A 6,000-nucleotide genomic window follows, 5' to 3' on the forward strand; every position below is an offset into this window, starting at 1 on the left:
AAATGACTGAACCTTATGTACCGTTCCCTTTTCTTAAACATTTTCTGCAAACTTCCTGTCCTTCCCCTGCTAGTGCTGATAAATTCAAAGATTTCTACTGCAGACAAATTATTATTTAACCTCTACTGTCATATACACTGAAAATCTATGTCCATCTGCTTTTCATCTTTAAGTTCACTACTCTGCTCCCGACTCTAACATTCCACATCATACACTGGCTTTGGTATTTTCCCCTTCCAAGATGTAATAATTTTTTTTTAAAGCACATGCTAATAATTGATGTGAGAATTAAACTGATCTGAGAATTGAACTGAGAATCCATGCTGCAGCATTATTCACTTTCTGTGCCATCATGCACTGGGGATTACCCTGTTTAAAATGAAAAATTGGTCCATTTTGGAATCATTCCAATATCTCAGTGACTTTAATACCAAACTAAATTGGAAAAACAGGAAACAAGCTGCTTAGCTTCTTAAAATAAGTAGGCCAAATAATCAAAACAAATCTAAATCTGAAAAGACACAAGAAACAAAACAGTAAATGTTTCCCTATTCCCATAGGCATTCCATGTGGATCCACATACTGTGGTAACAAGCAAATCTGAGATGATTTTTGTAAACAGTAATTATTTTCTCTAATTTTTCACAGGGAGGAAAACTGCAGTGATTTCTTGAAGGAAAACAAAGATGCCTCAGTATTCATGTTCCAAGAACGGCAAAATTACACTCTATCTATAACAAGTTAACAGCAGGAGAGAGGCCCTTGTTTTCTACAGTTGTTCCCCAGATTAAACAATTCCTTTCACTTCTAAAATAGCTACTGTGTTTCATTCTTAAAAAGGGGAAAGTAGGAAATATTTTTATTAGTAATCAGTTAAATAGTTATTTGTCAGTAACTGCCCCTTTCACAGCAGATGGAAATAATCACCAAGGGTCTTATTAACATCTGGAAGAACTTTTGTCTTTATACTAATAAAAAGTAATATATTTTAAATTTGCCAAATTGAGATTAGTATTCCTTTGTCACTTCCTGAAATGTTCTTATGATAATTATTGTGTTTTATTGTTCACAGAATATTCTCACTCCTCTTTTGATCTTCCCAGTAACCCTCAGTAGGGAAGGTGAGGTCAAGGACACAAGGGACTTGTTCAAGTATACACAGCTTCTGTGGGCAGATTTAATGGCAGAGGTTGGCTTCTGATGCCAGGGCTTTACTGTTCCTACCATTCTGCAAACTGGAACTAAATTGGAGATAAAGTACATAACCAAGAAAATTTTATGCAGTACTCTTCACAAAATGTTATTTCAATACACTCAAGCCCATTATTTGACAACTCATTTCAATAAATTATATATAAACATCTGTTTTATACAAATTTCATGTAATTTTATAGAGCCAAAAAAACATTTTAAGCTTTTTAACCACCTACTGTAACGTTAACATCAACTCATCCTCCTAAGTGATACCATTCCTGTGTTTCATCAGTACTCACTGATATATTCATGTGTTTATTGATACACTGCTTTGAATCTATCACTGCTTGAATCCTTAATGTTTAATTCCTTTTGTAGAATTTTCTATGCTAATTAACTACATAATATTAGAATTTTAAAATGGTCAGATAATTATTTACAATATTTGAGATATGACTTTCATAACTGATTTTTGGGGAACACATTCTTCAGGATTCTTATTAGTCTTTCAGATAAATTTCAGTACTAGCTGGTCTAACAGGTTATTTCATAAGGAAATATTGAGATAGATATAAATCAAACTGTTAAGAACTGTTTTACACGTGTAGGTTTAGAATGTAGGTAGTCCTTTTATAGCAATAAATTTCTTACTTTCCTTCAAATTATCTCTTACACCAAAGTCAGGCAATGGTTGTATATTTATGGCTGGCTCCTTTGTAAACTAAATTCTTCCCTGTATTTTCAAGATTTTTTTGGGTTTTATGTTACAACTCAACTGCAAGTATTTGTTAGTTATATTGTTTGGTTGGGTTCATATATATAAAATATACCTTCCTTTATATTTATCTTTCTCTCTCATTGAACAATTAACTCCGTTTCTAACATCGTGTTAAAGCTAGGGAGACATAGCTTAACCATTTCGGTTTAAGCCTAAACACTAAACCAAAAATTTCCCAGTGGATATAATGTAGATTTTAAAATAGTACATTTTTATGATGTTAGGAAACTGTCAGTAGATTTTTTTTTTATGCATATAAGAGCTAGGGAATAGGCCAGAGATACTGGAGGGTGAGAGGGTTCACCAGAGACAGAGTGGGGCAGAACAGGCAGACTGACTGAAATACACTGTTGAGGGGAGCAGCAGGCAAGACAAGTGTGCAAAATTTAGGAGTCAGACACAATGACTTCCTATTAGCTCTGGGAAACCATCAAGATCCTTTACTGTTTTTTATTTTAATTCGATAACTTGTTAAAAGAACTTCTTTTCACCTTATCATTTTCAAGTCCTGAGACAAACCACTTTTTTCAGGTATGTCAGTACAGCAGTGTAAGCTGTTTTCTGATTTGTTTCTGAGCATTCCAAAGGCGCAGGTCCACAGTGAGACTGGCCTCTGTACAGATCCTTTACTGATTTTAATTGCTTTACTTTGGGTAACAAAATGGCATTTTTGTGCTTGTAAAAACACAATTTTCCACATTCTAGAATTGTTAAATGTGTTACTGTATAAATTCATTGGAAGTTTAGAAATTCTCTAGGTCCTAGCATGTTATAAAGAATGCTGCTGAAATCACTCTAGACTATAAACTATTTTTTTCTAAGGGACACCATGGAAAAGATCATCTGTCCAAGTTTAATTGTGTTTCAGTCATACAAGTCTCCTGGTTCTTAGCTGTTTTTCATGTATGTTCTCTGGTTACTGTTTATCTTCAGTGGCAGTTGAGTGTGTCAGTGTTAATTCCAACTAACTAGCTATGTAGGCAAGGGCACATTGACTGCCTAATAAGTAAAGCCCAAGAGGTCCCTGGATCCACTTCTTTTTCACCTAGGTTTCCTTAATAGTTGGAAAACAAGAATCTCTAAGTGGGGGAATCCACATCTCTGTCAGTTCCCAAGTGTCTAGTCATGAAAGCCCAAACAGTGCACCCAGAAGACAAACACAGCCCTGCCTCAGGTAGTCCCAGAAATCATTTGACAGCAGGATGCAATTCTCAATGTCATCCTCCAAGATGCTCATGGCTGGTAAGCAAGAATATATCCTATCATGAATACTACACATAAAATGACACACTAGATAGAAGGCCTTTCATTATAACTTGTTTGGAAAGATTGAAAAAAAATCAAAAACAGCACCCAAATATCCATAAGAAGTAAACTGCTTAAACGAATTCATTTATATGTAGAATGCCAAAGCTGTAACAGAAGTAGGAGGTTCTCTGTGCTAAATGAGATAAGTACAATAAAGAGCTAATGTGACCCTGTTGTGGAAAGCTGGGAATGTTAAAGCCTACTTTCTGTTTTGCTTATAAAGGTATAAGAAAACTGAACTGTGCTATAATACATATATATTATAATAAAAATAAAGGCATAACGAAGTGATCACATAATACATATAAAAGGACTAACAGTGTTTACCTTTTAAAAGAAGGACATAGGAACCAGATAGACAAAAGGTATTCTAATGCATTCTTTATACTTTTTAACCATAGGGGGGTAAATATATTCTCTATTGGAAAATATGCAAATAGTACTGTTTTTTACAGATGGTTAAAATGAACTCTGAGCACCTAAAACTTTAACACTTTGTCATCAAGAAAACATGTTTAGTTCATATTGTTTCCTTGGGGAATCTGAACAGGATTCTGAATGACACAAATTTTGTGGTATGTGAAAACTCAAAATAGATTTACATTTAAGGAGGAAATATAACATTGACATACATGTCTTTGAGATTATAAGAATATATATTATATACTAATATCATATTAATAATATTATAAGAATATATAATATAGCAAGCAGACTGCCATCTATGCAAAGCTGAAAAAGCAAACTGTGACCTCAATCTTCCGCTCTACATATTGTGCTCCCTAAGGACAAAATAGTATCACATGTTAACTGATGCCCCAGTTTGAGCATCGACGCCCTCCACACCCCAACTCATGGCACAAATGAAGATCAGAGATGATGCAAAATCTCCAATGATGCCCAAAACCTACTGCTCATAAAGAGGGTGTTTCATAATACTAAAATAGCAGTTTCCCTTAAATCCTACAGAAGTCATTATTTATAGGAAATTAACATATGAATCAACCTCTGTCCCTACATTCCATTTAACCTGTTACCACTTTGACAATGCAGCTGTATTTAAAAGCATATTTATTATACCTATAAACAGGATATGTTCTGATCTCAAACAATCAGTTTAATCAGAAATCTCAAAAATTAAGTGTTAACTTCCACACAGACTCAGGAATCACTCAAGATCACTACCACTATCATCATGGTTGATTCAACCTTATTGGGGTTCATTCAAATGAAACTGAAATTTCTACCACAGTGTAAAAAAAAAAAGTTCTAAATCAAAGATATGTGTCCATTTGAAAAACAGTTGAATAAGGATGTTTGCTAATTTTGGTTCATTCTACTCAGAAAAATGAATTTAATAAGAGTGAAAATTAGCCCGATCAAATACGAAAGAAAATACTGGCCCAAGAGAAAGAGGCCTGCTTTTTTGGCTTGTATTTTACAGCTATCACTCAGACATCCAGATCTTCATCATAAGGCTAAGAACAATTTTTGAGAGAGAGAGTTACCTACTAAGGCCTGAGTCAAAGATCATCACATCTTAGCTGCTGAGGACACATCTGTTCTCAAGCCAAACAAGCCATATGCTCAATTTGTTGACTTTCCAACACTAAAACCAAGTTAGAAATAAGATCTATTTCTGCGTGCTTTGGCATTCATGAGAAACAGAACTAAACACAGAATACAGTAATGTGTCCAAGCTTTTTGTACACTCAATGTACACACTATTTATCAAATAAAATCGACCATGATGGCTTTGCTACAGGGATAGGGCAGGTCCTAATGCTTAGGGAAGAGTGGAGGTAAGGGGAACACATAGAAAAGGTGGGTGCACAAAGGTGCAGGAAACACCGCAGATTCCTGGCAAGTCATGTCTTCCTAACATTAACTTCTTGCTGTTCTCAACACAGCCACATATTTATATGGTATGTGCTTCTGACTAGATAATGTATTAACTAATGTTTGTTAACAAAAGGTAGGGGATAAATGATGGGCTGTAAGTGTTCTCAATCTACCAGACAACCGATCCCCTTCTTTCTGCTTTATTCTGAACCCACATATCTAAAAACCTTATTAGCGACAAATTCTTCCAGTCAGCATTCCCTCAACAGTTGATGGGAGTTTTATCTTACATGGTCCACAAAAACAAACATTGAAAATGTGTGAGCTAGTAAGAAGTAGTATTTGGTTATGAATGATGGTCACCACATGATAAATATTCATTCAGTAAGCATCTACTGATGCCTTCCTCACAACTAGCCCTTGAGCTAAGAAACTTTAATGCAACCGAGACATCCACAACAGCCACAGGATTTGATGATCAGAAAATGCAATTACATCTACAGTAGGGTGGGAATATAGGTGGAGAAACCCCAGATCTGGGGCAATCAAGAGAGGGGTTCCAGGGGCTGAATTTGGATGGACATTTGCACATTTCACAGAGAGCTGAGCAGAAGTGAGCAAATGCAAAGGCATAGAGTAAGAGTAAAGAGGAGCTGGCACATGTATGCCATATGGGTTTTAGTTTATAGGGAGCCAACAATGAGGCCGGGTAGAGGATGGAGACACAACACCCTACTGGGTAGAGGGTGGAAGAACATCTTAGCTGGTAACAGGGAGGTCAGCGGGAAGGCTCAATGACAGTAAGAACAGGCAGGAAATATGAATGTGTTTATGAAGCAGAACAGGAAAACTTAATGATTAGTTGGACAAGGGATCCA

At 35.6% G+C, this 6,000-nt stretch overlaps 1 protein-coding gene across 3 annotated transcripts in view; it reads right to left on the reverse strand.

Moving 5' to 3' along the window:
• Nucleotides 1–6,000, reverse strand: part of MTUS1 (microtubule associated tumor suppressor 1) — a 137,702-nt gene that overhangs the window by 32,724 nt on the left and 98,978 nt on the right. The gene's annotated exons all lie outside the window — the stretch shown is intronic.

Source organism: Condylura cristata, unplaced genomic scaffold, assembly GCF_000260355.1.
Source record: "Condylura cristata isolate star-nosed mole 26May11 unplaced genomic scaffold, ConCri1.0 scaffold00014, whole genome shotgun sequence".
Classification (NCBI taxonomy): domain Eukaryota; kingdom Metazoa; phylum Chordata; class Mammalia; order Eulipotyphla; family Talpidae; genus Condylura; species Condylura cristata.